Below are 20,751 nucleotides of genomic sequence, written 5' to 3'. Positions count from 1 at the left end.
TCTTGCTCCTGGAAGTGGAACTAATATGTTGTTCATAATCAAGTTTTGACAATTTTAGATTATAGTGATTGTAAAAGATATTACTTTATAATTTGTATACTGTACTTATAATTTTAAATACCCGTAAATAAAATTAGTTACATTTTACGCCATAGTTATAATTCATTAAACACCCGTGCAACGCCGGGTAATCAGATAGTTCTAATATAATTTAGAGGACGAGCATGAATAATGAATCTAGAAATGGAATGAGGAACAAATACAATCACAAGATTTCACACTAAGTGTCTTGGCATTATAGCACATTGTAAATTCCTCATGAACAGCATAGTAGCCGACCTCCGCGGCGGAGTGGTTAGTACAGCGCACTACGAGGCCAGGTGTCGTGGGTTCGAATCCAGGCCTGGACATGGTTGTTCTTTGCGAGTCCCTTCATCACTTACATCAAATCATTATTCTTCCTATCGTCGCGATTAGCCAAAAGTAGCGCAAAAGCGAGGCTAAATAACAAAAATAAAATCAAATCGGATAGGGTAGTAGCTACGCTGTGACATAGTAATCAAGAGAAATCGGGATCAAATCTCGGTGAAGGCACAAAGTTCGAGTTCGGCTTTAAATTGTTAACTCGAGTCCCGATTAACATCTGAGCATAAGGTGGACTGGAAAAATAGTTTCAGCACGGAGGTAGACTGCGTTTACGCACATTACGCTGCATAGGAAGAGTCGCGTTATTTTCGGAACATCCCCAGCCGATTGCGCGAGTCTGGCCAGCGAGCCTACCAACAGTGTAGAGAGTGAGCAAGAGGATTAGCGCTAGGCGCTGGGTTGAGATCACGTCAGCGTATGAATAGTTGATTGACGTCTTCGATAGTTGAGGCTCGCTCTCAAGTTGCAAATTCAGAACAGCCAGAGATGTTACGAATGCAGTCGTACCCCATTACTCAGAAATATCATAATTAGGTCTTTATATATTTTTATTAATGTTGAGCTACAGAAGAAGCAGTAACGATAATTAAGATGCATTATTGGGCTAGCGTAGCGGAGCCCTGTCATTTTTAAGATCAAGCCTGGAACTTTTGAAAATTTTAATATTTGTGACACTTACCTGGAAAATTTCAGATGAACTCAGGAACAAAAGAATATTTTCAGTAATGTTTTTAGGAACCTGAAAAAGAAGAGATGTTTGTAATTATTACTAAATAAGACTTAAAAGAGGGTGCATTTCACTCCACATAGTAAATATACACATTTCAACTTTGAAGAAATAAATTAGAATCAATTAGCTGGTATAACATTTCAGGATATCTATGAGTATGCCGATAGCCTGAATAACTATATTCTTCTCATTTATTTCTTACACAAATCAAATCATCATGCATATGTTTCCTCTAGATAGCACTGTGGTGTATATGGCCTGCCAAGGTTGTGTCGAGTTCGTTTCCTGTCTAGGGTTAACTCAGCATTTCACTAAAGTGCCTGTCCCCAGACTTTCGCCAACAGAATAAGGGTAAGAAATATACAGTGCAGTCGGGGGAGAGGAAAGCTCAGTTTTTTTGCGGAACATTTATGATAGACAGTTGATAGACAATTGCGAGCAAGAGTTTTGTGATAGTTGCGATGAACAGTTTTATTATAGACACAGTTTGTGATAGACGGCTACGATAGATAGTTTGGTCATGAGCAATGCAGGAATTTTAGGAAACACGTGCGTGCGTGTGTGTGAGAGAGAGAGTGAGCAACAGCCCTAGGCAGGACAACACCGCAGGGCATTACAGCAGGCATGTTTTTCCAGGAGTTACATAACATAGTCCAAAAAACTAATGAAAGGGTTTCGGCGTGTTCTTTTGGCGGTGCTAGTTAGAATAGTCATTCAACAAGGGCTGTCCTAATTAAGATCGTACATGGTGGAGGCTAGCCGGATCTTTTAGCCCCCCCACCCCGGCCTTTTCATAAAATTTTTCACATTAACAAATGTTAAGATCGCAAACACTCGCCGATGAACTGGAAACTACTCTGGAAGAACTGGAAACCTTGGTCATTGCCTCGACCCCTATTTGCAACAGAGTCTTCACTAGAGCACAGAGGCGTAATATCCACTTAGAACTTTTAGAGCAAAACAACATTGGCAATAATTCACCTTCCAACCCTCATAACGTAAGCACATCCGCAAATGAAGAAAGTATGGCGAGGGCCACTAGCCCGTTCAAATCCCCGTCGTTGCTGGAAAAAGCAGTGAAAGCGTGCACAATTTTCTACTAAGATTTGATAATTTAGCAACCTTTAATGGATAGTCAGCTGTCAAATGTAAGGCAGCTCTTGCTTTAGCCATGCGCAGTGTGGCATTAGAATGGTTCGCCGGTGTAAAGAAAGAATGATAATACAAGATCACCGCAATGTTTCCCGACAAAGGGGACTTGCATTTAGCAGAAGATCGTATCCGAGCCAGAATTCAGCTGAAAGGGGAACCCGTAACAAATTATGTGGCAAGCAAAGAAGTCTTAGTGCGTAAACTTGTACCCAACATAACTAAGGACAAACTCATCTATTTGATAATAGGCGGACTTGAGAGAAATACCTTGAAACGGCAGAACAAGAGTTTGTTAGTCTCGATGATCTTATTCGTTGGCTGCGACGAGTAGAAAAGAGGAAAGTGTTAGCGAAACACAGGCAACGTCAGGAAATGTACAATAAAATATTTGGCAGTGACACTGATCAATCTTCGACCTTAGACGAAGATTTTGGCGGTGCTAGTTAGGATAGTCATTCAACAAGGGCTGTCCTATTTAACATCGTCCAGCTCTCTCTCCACTCTCTCTCATAAACGCTCACATACCAGTGGTATCGCCGTCGCCTTGTAATCAAGGGGTCCTGGGTTCGATACTCGGTGGGGGCACATAGTGGTTCGGATTCAACTTTAAACTGTAGACCCAGACCCGATTAGCCTTAATGTGCATAAAGTGGACTTAAAACACCAAATCAATCAATCAAATACGCACACATACATCTTGCTACATGTGGATATCTCTACTGTAGAACTAACAGCACATATTGGTAATGAACATAACTAAAACCGCAAAACCGTAAAAGAAGAGTTTCAGAACAAACGCCCGTTGAAAATTACTTTTTGATCGCATTTCGTTTGCCCACTATGACATAGGCATGGCCTACATACAGTCGATAAACGGTGTGTGGTGTTATAAAAACCGTTATCAACGGTGTTATCGAAAATGACCATCCCCTCACAAAAAAGAAAAAAAAACACCACGTGCACATGTGTCCATTCTCTTCCCTCCACCCGCAACTTCCCCCACCTGTACCATTTCCCCCTCCACCCCAGCAGCCGTCCTTCTAACCCATTCAGAATACCATCTCCTTTACAGCCACATAAAACTATTGTTTCCGAACCGTTGAACATGCGCGGAAACGTCCCGTCCATTTCATTTCGAACTGTTTCTGATGGCCCGTCCCCGCGATTTCGGCGTACGGACGCTTACCCGGTAAAAGTCTCCCCGTCTCTAATCCAGTGAAGCCGCATCGCATCGCGCCGCTTCGCCTCGCTTATAAACGCCATCTTGCCGTTTCCGAAATTCCCTGATGCTATATATTATCCATTTTTTTTATTTACGACCCTTCCTGCGGGGCTCCCCGATAGCGTAGTGGTAACGTCGTCGTCTTGCGACCAAGGAGCGCCGGGTTGGATACCCGGTGGAAGCACATAGTTAATCGTATCCCACTTTAAACTACTGTAAGTCCATTCTTGATTAGTCTGTCTATGCATAAAGTCTAAAAACAAACTCAAACACGACCCTTTCTACTTGTAAAGGGTGTTTCGTATAGGATCGAGTGCTATTGTTTTGTTTCGAGGTTGGCAGACCTGTTCTTAGCAATGTTGGCATCTGTTGTCAAGCAGATTAATGTAGCCTCAATTGTTTTGACTCGTTTGTTCTGGTTTCCTTCCAAAAATCCTCGAATAATCCAGGAGCGTGAAATCCATCCTTCCGCTGAGAACGACTGTGTGGTGTGGGTTTTGGCAGGTGGAGTATGATCTTACACCCTGTGATTTCTTCTTATGGGGGTTTGTGAAATCACAGGTGTACGCCAACAAACCACGAACCCTTTTGGAACTGAAGGGAATATCATACAGGTGATTGGAGGCATCGGGACAGACATCTGAGAGAAGGTTATCAATAATTTTCTGGAGCATATAAATGCATGCGGACTCAGTAGGGGTGGACATATGCTTGACATTGTCTTTCATACGTAAATGGGAGATGTTACTTCTTACATATATGTGAAATATAACTATTTTCATGATATTTTCAATATTTTCATTTAATTGTCTAATTCGCCGTCCCATACGGAACACCCTATATATGTCGCGCGGGTCTTACACAAACGTCTTAGGCGAAAAACTGTTTCTAAGCTAGAAACTGGGCAAGTTATATTCGATTATATTTACTAAATTTTAATTAGTATTACTTTACGATACCTCGACACGTTACGGTCTAAGGTTTCCATCCCAGAGCGGTTGAATGGAGACTCAAATGGGGGGCATTCATCTTAGCCGTGCCGGATTTCACCCTCTATCCTGAAGGGTTGGTCCAGTTGACCAACGAGCGGCGAGACGGAGGTAGAGCAAATTTACGTAACACAATTTCCCATTGGCCATGTTTATTCCTATTAGCATTAACTTATCTCGGGTTCCTGGATCAAGCCTCGGCGTAGGAACGGTCGGCTGGTGCTGGTCCCGTTGGGTGGTCTGAGGGGTCTTGCCTCAGACTGGGCCTGCTTACCCACGGCTTCTGGCGGCCCTGAGTAGATTCGTTTCTCTTCACGGTAGGCAGTTTTCGCGCTCTCGCGAACTGTACGTGGATCCCGTGACCTGCTCGGGCGCTGCTGGCGAGCTCAGTCATCATCAATGCGCTTTCCTCTTCATGCAGGTTGTTTGCCCCTTGTCATAGTACTCTGGGAATTAGACAATGAGTAGGACAGGTTTCCTGGAATGGCCCGTAAAAGAGATTACAACAGCACCAAAATGTGTACTTTCGTTAGATTCCAGGTGGAGGCACATAGTTGTTCTGATCCCACTTTAAATTGAAAGTTCAGTCCAGGTACCTCTCTGTGCATCAAATGTACTTGAACAACATTTTTGTTTCCAATATTATATAAACAATAAAATAAGCAGCCCCCCCTGGCGGACTGGTTAGTGCAACGCAATGTCAGAATCTATATTATCCTGCTTGTGTTCATCTTCTTCTACTTCATCATTTCATATTTCATTGCGATTAAACTACCTAGGTATAGAAAAACTCAATATGCTGACCAAGGCAGAAAATTTATTTACGTATTTTAAAACAAACTAAACGTAACGTTTCAACCTTCTAGCAAGGTCTTCTTCAGACTCTGTACCCAGTACAAACAAGGTACAAAACAGGAAGATATATATACACAGAAATCACTCCCCTCCAGACACAAGATTATTAGAAAGTTGTTTTCTCTCTAGAACATTCCAGCAGATGGCCTTCCCTTGTCAACTGTACTTTCACCCGACAGGCGATTTGGATGAACATTTCCTTTCTTGTGGAAAGTGGCTGGACTCTTTATCTCACTCTCTTTTTCCTTCCTTTCTTCATTTTTCTTCCTTCTTCTCTCCTCTATCGCTCCTGTCCTTTCCACTCTTTCTAACACCTTATTCCATTCTTTGTTTATCTTGAGTCCCCCATTCCAGTTCATTGTCTTCTCCTTTCTTCTCTATTTCCTTGGCCTCCTTCCATTTTCTCACTAGTACTCTCTTCTCCCTAATGTTTTATAATAAAATAAATTTCTGCCTTGGTCAGCATATTGAGTTTTTCATATAATGGAAACAAGGCTTAATGGTGTTATACTAGGTATAGATTTTTAAACCGGTGTAAAACAATCACACAATGAATATAACAATTAACAACATTTTCCGTGCATTTATAGCAGCACACATACACACACACACACCACCTGTTAAATTTATAATACTCTAGAAATAGACTAATCAGAACACAATGAACATCTATGTTATCGTTAGACCTCGGATATTAGGTTTTTAACCTATTTTTTTTCCTTTGCAGGTAAATAAGAAAAAAGTGATATCAGCTTTTCATTAAAAACGAAACAAATGACGAAGTTTTATAGTGCCTAAAATAACCTATTTTGCTTTTTAGAACCTATTTTAGGTTTATGTCCCTAATTAAACTTTTTTTATGTTTCTATTTTTTTTAGGTTTTACAGGATTTTTATAGCTCACAGAGGTATTTACTAGGTTTGGTGGTGAAATATTTCAATGCCTGGCGTGTTTGAAACATGTTTTCTGTCGATTTTCCTCCCTCCAAGTATATGATGTTTAGGAAAACTTGAAACAAAACAAAAAATGTCTGACGTCCTTGTCACCTGCAGACAGTGGCAAAAAGGGGACAGTTTCCCCTTACTTTTTGCCCCTGCACTACCTTTTGCCACCCCCCGTCCTCTCCATTTTCAGTTATAACACCTAATCATCTCTACTGCCTGCACAGTCCCAAGCGCAAACTTCTGATCTGTGCGGCCTTGCTCACTCTCGTGCCAGATTTGGTCCTTTTTGGCATTCACGCCTTGCAAAGTAATGTTTTAGCATTCAAATTTGCTTTGATTGATTGATTGATTTGGTGTTTTAAGTTCACTTTATTCACAGTAAGGCTAATCGGGACTGGACTTACAGTTTAAAGTGGCATCCGAACCACTATGTGCCTCCAATGAGTATGGGACCCTGAACCCCTTGATTACAATTGCAGTACTGACTATTTTTCTGTTGGAAAATAATTTTCAGCATATGAAATGATCCTCACAGCCAAAAGTTGGAGTTTGAGTGTGGATAACGCAAAAGTATTCTTGGTGGTCACTAGAACCATGATAAAATTCAAGTGTAATTGCTTGTTTTCAAGGCGAACTTTCCAAAAATTCAAGGATACAAGCAGATGTTTTCTCTATTCCAACCTTACGTATTACCGACTCTCACCCTCCCTTCCATACACAAAAATATTAACAATGTAAAGGGTTTTGTATGATTCCAATGTACCAAAATATTTACCTAATCAACTTCAAGATATATTATTTTGTAATAATCTTCCGTCTGTCAGATAGATTGTTCTGCAATAAACACTAACAAAGTAAACGTATTGAGAAAATTTTGTTTTATGTTCCATGTAGCTTTCTTCTTCTTTCTAAAAAATTTAAATTAAAGCTAAATGAGAGAAACTTGCCTCAGGGCATTTATAAACACGTTTAAATTTAATGGGATTTGGATTAATAAAAGTCGCAAAAGTTCAAGTTTACGGAAAAAATATTGGAATAGAGAAAACATCCGGTTGTACCTTTTTTCACGTTTTGCCAAAATTCATGAATAATTTCCAGAGCCAATAATTCACGCATAATTTCCGGAGCCAATAACTCACGTGTAATTCCCGAAATTCAAGGAATTCCAAGTTAGTAGCCACCCTGATATTGTGCAGCAAATTATACATACGTAATTCATTTTTCATATCGACAAGTAACCTTTTCTAACAGCACAAGTTCAGTATTATAATAATTTGTATATAATTTTGAAAATGATATAAAGAAATGAAAATTTGTTTAGAAAATTAATATTTGGTTTTAACGGTTCTTGTGAAATATTGTTTATAACGATTGTATCTAATCAGTATTTTTTAGGAATTTTGTACCAAATTAAGTCCTTTTGCAACCTATTTCAGGATTTTTCGAGCCTAATTTAAGGTTCTTAGAACCTATTTTAGGGTTTTTAGAGCCTATTTTAGGAACCAAAAAGCACATTGTTTAGAAACTAAAAATCCGAGGTTTAGTTATTGTGAAAAAACTAAATAATATCTTTCTGCAATTTTAGATGAAAATGATACCCGTAGACTTCTGATATCTCAGTAAAAACTAGAAATAATGTCTAAATGCACAAATACATATACAGTTAAGGGGGTTAGAATGTATTGCGAAACATTAAGATTCTCGCACAAGGCGACTGCAAATTTATATTTTTCACGTTATTTCAACAATAATACTCACTTAATTGTAAGCGGAAACCTACGGCAATAAAATCTCTCAAATATATTAGTGAAATTTGTTAGAACTAATTTTCAAGGATACGGAAGAAAATCATTGTTGCCACCGATTTATTGGATATGTATAATACGAAGAAACTTACTATTACTATTAGTACTTAATACTTTTTCGCAAAATACAAGAAGCACCTTCACTTCAATTCGATTTACTTTGAGTTTTGCAAAGTAACAGAAAAGAAAGCATCACAAATTAACCTGCACCATGTTGCGGGAATCTCCGGAGCAAGCGAATGAAAACAAGTATGAGAGGGGAAGTGAGTGCATGGAGGAGAAAACGCGGATGCAGCTACCACCCGTTAGCAGCAGCGCACACTAGATTGCTCCGTCAACTCGCTTTCTCGACTTCACTACCGTGTGTTACTAGCCTGGCCCCCCACACTTTATCTCCGCACCAGAGGTTCGGTGCACTTCGTACTCGGCTCTGATTTGTCTAGGGGTATCTTTATTTGTACGACAATGCACGTGGGTTGCTACAAGTCAACATAATTATATAATTAACTACAACAGACAACGGATAACCTTTTGCGAAACATTTTTGATCAGGGGGATAAATTACCTTGTCCAGCATTTGTGAAATTATAAACTGAAATTTTGGGTATTTTCTATAAGTTTAATTAACGTAAAATTTGAAGTATATACATGTCGTATCCGAACGTTCATTTCTCTAATTATCGGGCCAAAACTCTAATTTTGATGTTGGAAATCTCTATTGTTTGTACCTGGATGCTTTACATTTCATGAAGTACATCGGGAGTACGCTTGTCACAAGGTAGACTCGCGTTACTCCAAGAAACGTCTCAACAGGCGCGAGGTCGCCCGACGTGTACATTTCTCAACACTCCACGGTGACAAGGCACTAGGCTGCCCGGCGCACCGTAATTACTTCAAAATAACATCCAGTACAAACTACCTTTTTACCTGTAAACTGGATGCCAAGGCACTAGCTTGCCCGGCAATCCAATCTCTTACAGCATCCGTTTCGGGAGACCTGTCCTCCGGTCCTAGCTGACCGAAGCAAAAACAGCCTCTCCCTTCCAAGTCTCAGTTCCAACAGCCGACCTCCCCCACTCTCAGCTGGGAGTTTATATACGTTTTGTTGGCGTCAGTTGCCAACGGCCCTTCTTTCAAAATTTTAATCTCTAACAGCTAAACTGCCCGCCTTTCTTTTGAACGTTCGAAACACGAAGAAAGAACAGAGAGCTACATGGTATTTATACATGGAATAATACGAACCTAAAAATGCATAATAAATTGATTTACACTAATCACACATATATATGTTTATACACTTGATTACCCAATTAATTAACATATTAATAAATATTTCAATAAGAAAAAAAACTGTTGCCCTGACACGGGGGCAGGGTAACACATGTATTACTTGACATCGTTCAAAGTGATTCGTACCGCACAGTTTGATACACTAGAGCAATGGTTCTCAACCTTTTTCAGTCCGGGACCCACCTTAAAGGAGATTACGCTTCACGGGATCCATAATCATTGGCGCGGCAGAATTACTTGTAGGGGTGTGCACCTAGTTTATAATCATCTCTTTGCTAACATCCACTACTTTAAGAAACCCTCTCTTACGTTTGCTTAAACAAATTACACAAACTTTATGCTAGAAAAGTAAATGTATAATTTAAAAGACTAATTTACGTTAATAATTTTTTCGCATAAGCTGGAAGTATGTTGGGTTCAATGGTGGTTAACTTAAGTCGTAAATGTGAGTGCGCGTTAAGTCAATTTGTATACTTGCTTTTCACTTGAATCGGAGATGAAAATCCCTTTTTACACAAATATGAGGCGGAGAACTTCATGAGCAACTTTAATACCTCATCCGGATGGCGGTCGGAAATATCAAGCGACATCTTAAATCGACATTCATGTGCCACACAGATAATTAAGAACTAGTTGCTGCTACGGAATCGAAAACGACAGATATCCTATTCACTTGAGTTAAACATCAGAGATATGCCAGGAAAAAAACAATGGAAGAGCGCGAATAACAGAAATGAAGAGTTCAGACTACGTACAACACTGGTTGAATTTAAATTGTTAAAACAATATATCTTAGTAATTTAAATGTAAAAGGTTTTTAAGACACAGTAAATACATTTTCGAGCCAGGCTTCGCGGCCCACCAAACGTCCCCTCGGAACCCAGCAGTGGGTCGCGACCCATAGGTTGAGAAACGATGCACTAGATGCTTTGAACTTAGCTGCGTAAGCTATTCACGTGTAATTCCTTGTCAATTATCTCTACATTGAACCTAACTGCCTAACAAGCAGAATAAAAAGAAACATAATTTAAATAATCTCTCTATATATAAAAATGGATGTATGTGGGTGTGTGTGTGTGTATGTTTGTTTGTTCCAGCATAACTCTCGAACGCCTGGAGCGATTTGAACCAAACTTGGTACACGTATCACTTGCAATCTGGAAATAAATACTGTTGGAAGAAGACACCCCTGGAACCCGTAGGGGTTGGGTGTGAAGGGGGTGACATGTAAAAATAATCGAAAACGACCGATAATAAATTCCGCACAAACAGACATCTGTGACTCTATGCAATCCGCACAACGATAGTGTTTCTCGGGTTGTCTAACATTCAGGCTGTGTTGCGAAACCGACCGATATTAGTGTGGAATCCATAGTTTTCCTGACACTCCTAATGAGGTTCAACTTCAAGTTCATCACCTATCGGCATAGGGGGGTGATAGGGGGTGATAAAAATACCAGAAATGACCTAGATTAGCGTCGAATTCATAGCTTTCGGAGTCGCTAAGCTAATTGGTGACGATCACATTTAAAATTAGTTACATTTTACACTATAGTTAGAATTCATTATTTTCCTGTCTAATACAAGATTGGGATAAATAAATACATATGGCTCAAATTGGAAAGTATTTTTTGCCTCTTCTCCGGACACCGATAAGATGGAAACAATGAAGTGAATATGACGAAATGGTGCGTAAAATGGAGGGGAAGCTTCTTGATTTTTATTTCCTATAATTCTGTTCAAATTTCAAAATGGGAAAAGTCGTCCGAGTTTCTGGCTTCATACGAACAACAAAGGGAAACTTGAAATAGAAAGAGACAATAACGAAGAAAGAAAGACAACAAAAGACCTAATTATATTGACATGAAAGCATGCATCCTCTCAACAAAACACGGGGAGGGTAGAAAAGAGGAATAGGAAATAGAGCGAAAACCAAGTGAAAAGGAACAGATGCGGTGCTTATTTTTAACAGTCGGAAGCAAGCGGACACGGTTTTTGTTTTCTAAATGGCTACGGTTAATTGACGGATATAAACAATGGCACGGTAACTCCAAAATAAGCCTGATGGATTTTACATGGAACGAGGCGCTTTAGGCAGGGCGATTACATTCCGAGCAGAAAGGGACAAAAAACACACACAGAGGAGATAAAAGTGTAATTTGCGATCAATATTACGCGGTGATATGGCGTTGCTCAGAAGAGACAGCAGAAAACACCCTCTTCCCGTAGTGGCTATGCTGTTCCGGCTGTCGCTTTTCATTTGTCGACGAGTTGGGGGAGGAGGGGAGAAATGTGTAATACGAGATGGAAGGATATCCCTGCTTTAGGGCGGTTTATAGTTTATTCCTTTGGTGTTATTTAATTACGCGTTTGTACTGGACGGTAAGTGAAATGATGAAATGGTGTGAATGGGCAAAATAGTCCTTCAGCTTTGCTACAAAAGCGTATTGAATAGTAGTAGCCCTGACTATGAATGTTGAATTGATTAAATTATTGTTATAAATCCACTTTATGCGCAGAAAGGCTAATGGGGACTGGACCTACAGTTTAAAGTGGGATCCGAACCATTGTGCCATGTTCCTCCACCGGGATCCCTTGATTACAAGGCGACGACGTTACCACTACGCCATCGGGGAGGCCCAACTATGAATGTTAAGTAAAGCTCGCGTCACACGGAACTGGATTTCCAGTAGGTATGCCCTAATTGGCGCTGCACTGGCTACCAATTTTTTAGTTTTCGCCTCACACGATACTTATCAGCGCACTTGTCGATAGACTTTTGTTCCCATACGAGGGAAGTTGTAATGGCCGCCGCGTGAGATGTAAACAATGTATCACTTCACATTTTTAAAAGCCGATAACTATTGAACAGAGAGGAATAACGTTTCGTATAAAACGTTATTAGGTACAAAACAATGGCGCTGCTTACATACTTTACAACGTTTACTGTACACGTATGGAAGAATATTTTAGTTGTTTCAAATGTAAACCCCGTGCACTCAGCATAGATGGTGTAACTCAACGCGCCTTTCATGCTGTATACGTTATACATTGCTGGAGTAACACTCGGAAACCACAGACAGAAACGCTCCTTTCCACACTCACAGATTATCTTCACATGGCGAAACTTTGCTCTGATTGGCTGTTCCACAGAATCCAGTCGAGGAAAGCAAGTAGCAATTAGAACATGGTCCATTCCTCCAAACCAGTCAAGCAGTCAGCTAGGCGGCCATGATTGCTACCTAGAAAGTTAGTTCAGCGCCAAATAGGGCATTCCTACTAGAAATCCAGTTCCGTGTGATAGGGGCTTTAGATAGAAAGAGCGGGTATGGCTGTAACACTTTTTGTTCTCGAACATATTGCCGATGTATACCCGTGGCAGCATATAAACGAAATTTTACCCACACCTATATATTACGACTTTAGAAATATGCAACAACTGCAAACAAACTATGAGCTGTTGTGAGAAATTAAAGAACAAAACTAACGTTGCAAATGTTACAACCTGGCCACCAAAGGGGTAGGTTGAAACATCCACTAACAGGGAATGGGCAGAAAAAGAATTTCTTGCGTCAACGATTGTTTGTGTTTAGTTTCCCTTAAACTAATGCGCAAAGCACAATTATGGACGTGTAGGATAGTCTTTGATTGAGGCCAATTTTACTATCTTGCAAAGGAGATATGAATGAAGTAAAAATAAATCCAGGGGATCAAAACTGCCAACGAGCAATGACTCAAGACAAAGACCACGTAAAATGGAAACTGAACCAATTAGGTTCTCGTCATGCGAAATTAGGATTACGGGAACCGTTTCCAAGGTAACTACCGCACCTCTTAAAAAATCAGGGATCCTTCATTCCAAAGAACTCTACCCGATCAAGTTTCACTTTGCTTGTCTTCGTTAATTGCTTGTTAGCTGCCGCAAAAGTAGCCTTAGCATGATAATGAATGACGTCATTGATCTGTACGAGCTCATGCTTGGCGACGCCGATGTACGTAATGTGCCGAGGTGGGAAGTGAACTGGAAGGCCGGACAATGAGGGCGCTAACAGTATCATGGTGGTAGGCAAACAATCTGAGGCGAACTGGTGCTGCAAAGAGGGAGATGGATACGTTTGATGTTGTGATGGGAATGATGTCATCTTCATAACTTCTGCCGAAGCACCTCTAATGATAAAGGGGTGGAATATGGGAATTTCAATAGCATCATCTGGTCTGTAAAGGTGAAGTGGGATAGACAATAAGTCTACATCTACAGGTGTTGTCATCAAGTAACCTACGCGTTGGTTTACATAATTAATCTACGTAGACAATATAAACTGTACGAAAAATAAATGCAATATCTGATTTGAAGGCAAAAAACTGTCACGTTCTCTTCTAACCATCTGTTGGGAAAAAGTGAAATGTATACAATAACACATGTCGTGAGACAAAAGTAGCACATTTATCAATGAGTCGCTAGAATATTTCATGTATTGTGTTTAAATTCTTAGTAGGAAATTGGACTTGTAAAGAAGAGTGCGATGTACCTCTCACACTTTAACAATTGAAAGCAGAATAATTCTCTTACATTTCTACTTATTACCCTCTATGCTCAGATCACCTTTGCTTTGCTGCTTCGTTGTTTACATTGTCTATGCTTGTGTGTTGTTTGTGCGTAGACACACGTCACTGGACTGTAGTTTGAATTGGGATATGAACCACTGCAACATGTCCATAGGTCATTTCTTATTTTTCTTTAATTTCTGCAACTTTTGGCTAATCGCTGCGATGAAGATGATCAGATGAAATTCATGTCCTGGCCATGAATGCAACCAGGAACCTTAAGTGCCAAAAAAGTAAATCGGCAACTTAAACCGTTCGGCCACCTGGTAGGCCCAGCCTGGTACCTAACCAAGAACCCTTTGATTACAATGCGACAGCAATTACTGCTAGGCATTCGAGGACTCCTGGAATGAATGTAGGAGCATAAATGTCAAACAGGGTACGAAGCACGAAATCTTTTACGAATCTGCTACCTTCCGAAGAGAGATTTTCACCACTTGCACGCACGACTTCCGAAGAGAGATTTTCACCACTTGCACGCACGACTTCCGAAGAGAGATTTTCACCACTTGCACGCACGACTTCCGAAGAGAGATTTTCACCACTTGCACGCACGACTTCCGAAGAGAGATTTTCACCACTTGCACGCACGACTTCCGAAGAGAGATTTTCACCACTTGCACGCACGGCTTCCGAAGAGAGATTTTCACCACTTGCACGCACGACTTCCGAATAGAGATTTTCACCACTTGCACGTACGGCTTACGAATAGAAATTTTCACCACTTGCACGCACGGCTCCCGAATAGGGATTTTCACCACTTGCACGCACGGCTTCCGAATAGAGATTTTACCACTTGCACGTACGGCTTCCGAATAGAGATTTTCACCACTTGCACGCACGGCTTCCGAAGAGAGATTTTCACCACTTGCACGCACGGCTTCCGAATAGAGATTTTCACCACTTGCACGCACGGCTTCCGAAGAGAGATTTTCACCACTTGCACGCACGGCTTCCGAAGCAGCAGTAGTGTATATTGAGCGTTTCAAAGTCACACTTGGTACGAGGCCTTTTTTAGCCTCTTTTTTATCAATTGAATATCACTTTTTGACATATTTTGACAATTTTTTGTCGATGTTTTAGCGTTTAGCGATGTTTCAGTGAAATTTCCCTTTTTTTTCCCCACCTCACACTTGGTACGAATGCCACGATCTTACGTGATATAACTTAACCTATCCTTTTTTATTACGTGCTAAACTACACGAAAGCCTCTAGTAGTGCAGGTGCCAGGGTTGACAAACATCAATTGGTGTTCACCAAAGTAGTGCAGGTGCACCGGTTGAACGTCATTAAGTGAGGATAAAAAAACCTTAAAAACTCACTTTCTCTCCACGTTCTGCGACTCATTTATTGCGCTGACGATGTTTCGCAGCGAAGAAAACAGCACCAAAACATGAAAAACTCACTTTAATTCACTGAAGTGAGCCACAGTGTTGCAAACCTACAAAAATTTCATCAAAACTTCAAAAATTCACTTTCTCTCCACGTTCCGCGCCTGACGAGTAGTAGGTGGAAGCCAACGTTCTTGACCCATCCTTTGACCTACTTTTTATTTTACGACGTTTTACGGATTAAATTAACCTACAATGAGAGAAAAATGAACAGAAAAAAAAGCTTTGGAATCACACTTTTTAAGCTATTTTTTACTTCCTGCTCTTATGCTAATTCGTCTTTTGACCTACACTTTTGAAATGATTTACGACATTTTCCTATAAGTCTATCTCTTCTTATTGTAAGGTTCCTCAGTGTAATCTACTACGACCTTGTGCTCTCAACGTAATCTGCTACGATGTTTTTTTTTTTTAAAAAAAAACTCATGTGTGATCTTCTGCGGTGTGTGTGTGTGTGTGTGATATTCAAAATTATTTTTGTTAAGAGACCCTAAAAAAAAGAATAAAATATATCCCGCCAGAGAGAGAGTGGGTGCGTGGTGCCCAACACCAAGTTCTAAATGGTCATGGCTATCAAAGCCATATGCCTCTGTAAAGTTTCATGAGTTATTATTTTTTTTTACTTGCGCACCGAACTAACTTACATTGGATCCCGATAGTAGTGTGTAGCGTTAATTTGATCGGAGGCGCCTTATCGACAGGATCCTCGTCGTTCTGCAGCACCGTCGAGAGAAAATCCACATTGTACACACGCCTGCCGAAATGCTTTCGTATGCGTGGAAGGGTGTGCTCGGACCAGTGTGGAAATTTATTTTTCGCACCATCAAGGTGGTTTGTGGGAGTCTTCGTACTCGAAGTATGCGAGGGGCTCGTGGTCGAAGATGCGGTGTCCGTCGTGCTGGCGATGCTCGTCATCTCAATTTCGTCGTCGGTCTCGGGACAATAAGGCTTCTATCAAGAAAGGATTCAAAACAATTTTGTCGGGCTGGCGCAAATCTAAAACTAATCCACTAGGATGATGAATTAATTGCAAATTTGCAGCATCGACGTCGGACGACGATCTAAACCAGGCGCGGCATTTTTGGCATACTCTGTAATTGTTCGTGGTGGGTTGCAGCGAGGAAGATTCTGTGCCTACGAGTATAACTTTCAAATCCGAAGAAATGAGCGTCGGGGTTGTGTTGCTCAGCGTCTGCAAGAAGCACATCGTATGGCAAAATTCGCAGCACGCGTCAGGTACGTCGCAGCAGGAGAATTCAACGCGAATGCCCGGAATAAAATGGAGCAAGCAGCACGCTTCGTTCTCCTGCTGGTCTATCTGGTCGAGGATCAAGTTAAATCCCAACTTCGGAGAAACGACCGCTTTCACGGTATTGTTGCTGTTCGCCTCGATTCCAAATAATCGCCTGGCTCCGAAATTGCGATCATCTTTCATGTGAAAATACGAAAAAAGCGTTCGCACGACTTCGACCCACGGCGAGGGGATCTTTACCCAGTTCACGCGTTCGATGCGCTCCCGAACGAACGCGGAATCCTTTTTGGGGAAATAGCGTTCTTTGCTGGCGTCCAGGTTGAGAGAATCGATGTACGTGGCCCAGGACCACACGTGCTGCTACTGCTGCTCGATGCTGCCACAACCCTCCACGATCTGGTGGAAACGAAAATTATCGGGCAGGATCGTCCGTTCGAAGATTTTGTACTGGGTTGATATTCTCTTTTCCGCCCTCAGGAGGCGCAGAAATTGAGTTTTGAACGCGTCAGTTTCGGTTACGTCCTGGTACAAATCTTTCAGGACGTTCAACTTGTTTTCCAGAACAGTATAATGCAACACCAGGTAATTGATGTTGCAGTGTATGATGAAGAACGTCGGGATGATGCAGCAGAATCGATAGATCAGACCCCAGCCGAGAAAGTATAATGCGTGTGGAAACGATGCTGGGTCGTCCACGTGAATTCGTTGAGAACGTGGCCGTCGCAGACGGTGTTCGGGAAAATCGCTCGCAGGTACCTGGCCGGATCCTTTCCGAAAACCTTCTCGAAAAAAACGTGACGCCAAGCTAGAGCGTTAATGCAGTCGCTATTGAAACTAGCCAACGGGGCTGACAGATCGAGCTTCCTCCCCAGATCGAATTGAGTCGCGTGCCTTTCCACGAACTCCAGGTAAGCCTTCGCCGTGGGCCACACGATGCTCGTGACGATCTGTTCCCCCGAGAAATTCTATATAAAATAACATACCTGAAATTCTATTCACAGTATAGATTGAATTTTTTTTTTTGAGTTTTGTAATCACCCCAAGAAATTCTATATAAAATAACATACCTGAAAATTGTATTCACAGTATAGATTGAATTTTTTTTTAGTTTTGTAATCACCCCGAGAAATTCCATATAAAATAACATACCTGGAAATTATTTTTTTTGGTTTGTGTGATCTGAGAAAGCATAATGGAATCCACCAGTTTGATCAAATGTGTTACTTGCGAAAAATTAATATCTAAAACTAATATTAGCAAGCACAGGGCAAGATGTAGCGAAACAGGTTCGAGAATTAATCGTTCGTTACCTTCTAAGCCTTGTGCTCGATGCGGAAAAATGATCAGCATTGCACATTTAAGTAAACACCTCAAAATTTGCAAACCATCGACCGGACAAGCATCGAAAAGGAAAATCGATAATGCAGATACGGAAGCTTCCACTTCCAAGCAAATTAAATTATCGAATGAACGCAAATCAATTAGATCTGCATTCAACGACCAACTCCAGGATTTTTCAATTAAGTCAGAAGCAGGCCGTGACATCCTTAGTTTCTGGGACGAAACGAAAACATCTGTACTAAATATTTTGAAAGATAAACTTAAAAACAACTCTATAAAAGTATACGTTGTTCTGTTTTCCGAATACGAGAAAGTTGATGGCACAACGAGTATTTTTTATCATCGTACAAAAAACCAGACACTTTATTTTGCTGACGTCGAAAATTTGGACAATTTCTATTATAAAGTTTCCAACGAGCTGGTTAAGAAACATGACGGTTTCGAGGCTAAAGGGTCGGGATGGTCTCTGTGTGGAAGTCCTCACACGTTAACCGTTTACGTGAACCGATTCTCGCCTCTTCGCGCTTCCAGCTACGTTCCTCTTCCACCGAACATTCAACACAAGAGGGCTGTGTTAAATATACAGAACGGCGATAACAAGTGTTTTCTCTGGTGTATATTGGCTGCACTGCATCCTGTTCATTGGTCAAATAATCCAGAACGGGTTTCTCATTACAAGCAATACGAGTCCGAATTTGAAAGTGTAATGTCTGGCATCGAATACCCGGTGACATTGTCGGATATAACAAAGTTTGAAAATCGTGCAGGAAAACGTATCGCTATTAATGTATATTCCTTCAAGTCAGATAAATATCTCGTGCATCCCGTCAGGATAAGCGATATCGACGATGACGATGCTCGTGTGATTAATCTTCTTCTAATTTCAAACGAGGATGTTCATCACTACACGCTAATTCGTTCTCTATCACGTTTGGTCAGAAGTCAAACTACCAAGTATAAACATTGCATCGAAGTTTGCCCGAGATGCCTAACCACGTTCGACGATCGAAAACAACTCGATTATCGAAATTACACCGGACGTCAAATTGCTATCGAGAAACTTGCCGAACATAAAATTTATTGTGGTGACAACAGACCGGCTAGAATGTTGATGCCCGAAACGAACGAAGTCGAAGAATTCAAAATGCACAAGGCATTGTTGCAACATCCCGCAATCATCGTCGCAGATTTCGAGTCTTTCCTGAAACCACTCTCCTACTGCGAACCGGATCCCGAAATTTCCTCCACAACGCCGTACCAGCTTCATCAACCTAATAGTTTCGGCTATGTTGTTGTGCGACGTGATAAAATAAATGAATCATATATATACCGCGGGCCAAATGTAATCGAACACTTCCTGGAAAAAATGGTGGAGGAGGTTGAGGTAATTGGTAGCGTACTGCTTACATCAAAACCGATGGCACCTTTAACTGAAAATGAACTTCAAAATTACAATTCCACTGAGGTGTGTCCGGTATGTGATCAAAGTTTCACTGATGAGAACAAAAAAATATTCCACCACGATCATTTCAGCGGAAACTACATAGGTGGAATTTGCAACACGTGCAATCTTAAAATCCAGAAACCTAAATTCATCCCCATATTCTTTCACAACGGAAGCGGATATGATTTTCACCACCTGGTGAGACATCTTGGCTACGATCCGAAACGTATAGGTGTCTTGGCCGAGAATGAAGAACGCTACATTAGTCTCAGCAAGCAAGTGTCGATTCCGGGAACGAAAAATACAATCGAGATGCGCTTCCTGGATTCGTATAGATTTCTCTCTGCAAGTCTGGATGCTTTAGCGAACAAACTCACCGACGATCAATTTAAAATAACTAGAGCTAGTTTTCCCAACGTAGACATAGAACTCGTTAGACGTAAAGGGGTTTATCCTTACGAATACGTTAGTGATAATTCTAAATTTAACGACGACGCTCTTCCACTTCCAAGAGAATTTTACAGCAGACTCAGAGAGAAAGGAATCACGGACGAAGAATACCAACACGCGCAACTCATGTGGGAGAAATTAGAATGTATGACACTCGGAGACTACCACGACGCATACTTAAAATTAGACGTGACGATACTCGCGGATGTTTTTCAAGCGTTCAGGAAAACGGCAACGAATATTTATAAATTAGATCCAGCGTATTTTTACAGCCTACCGGGATTAGCGTGGTCGGCAATGTTATTCCAGACAAAGGTCAAGCTGGAACTGATATCGGACGTTGACATGTTACTTTTCATCGAAAGAGGGATACGATGTGGAATGGTGCAATGCGTACAGAGACATGCAAAAGCTAATAACGTACACACGAAAGAAGATTACGATTCAAATCGAGCATCGAATTACATCTTCTACGCCGACGTTAATAATCTCTACGGACATGCCATGGTTCAGAAACTTCCTTACGGGGGATTCGAATGGTTAGATCCCACTTCGATAGACATTATTCACTTCGACGATAGCGAGTGTGGTTTCTTCGCAGAGGTAGATCTCCAATTCTCCGACCACCTGCACGACACGTTTTCGGATTTGCCTCCGACTCCCGAAATCAAATGTCCACCCGACTCGGTTCAAGACAAGCTTTTGTTAACATTGGACCCTAAACAGAGATACGTCGTCCACTACAAGAATCTCCGGTTTTTGATTGGGGTGTTCAGATAGTAAATGTTAGAAGAATACTAAAGTTTAAACATTCCACGTGGTTAAGACCTTACATAGAAACTAACACAGAACATA

The sequence above is a fragment of the Lepisma saccharinum genome, chromosome 11 (assembly GCF_977018435.1).
Source record: "Lepisma saccharinum chromosome 11, izLepSacc3.1, whole genome shotgun sequence".
NCBI lineage: Eukaryota > Metazoa > Arthropoda > Insecta > Zygentoma > Lepismatidae > Lepisma > Lepisma saccharinum.
Note: the sequence above shows the minus strand (reverse complement) of the source record.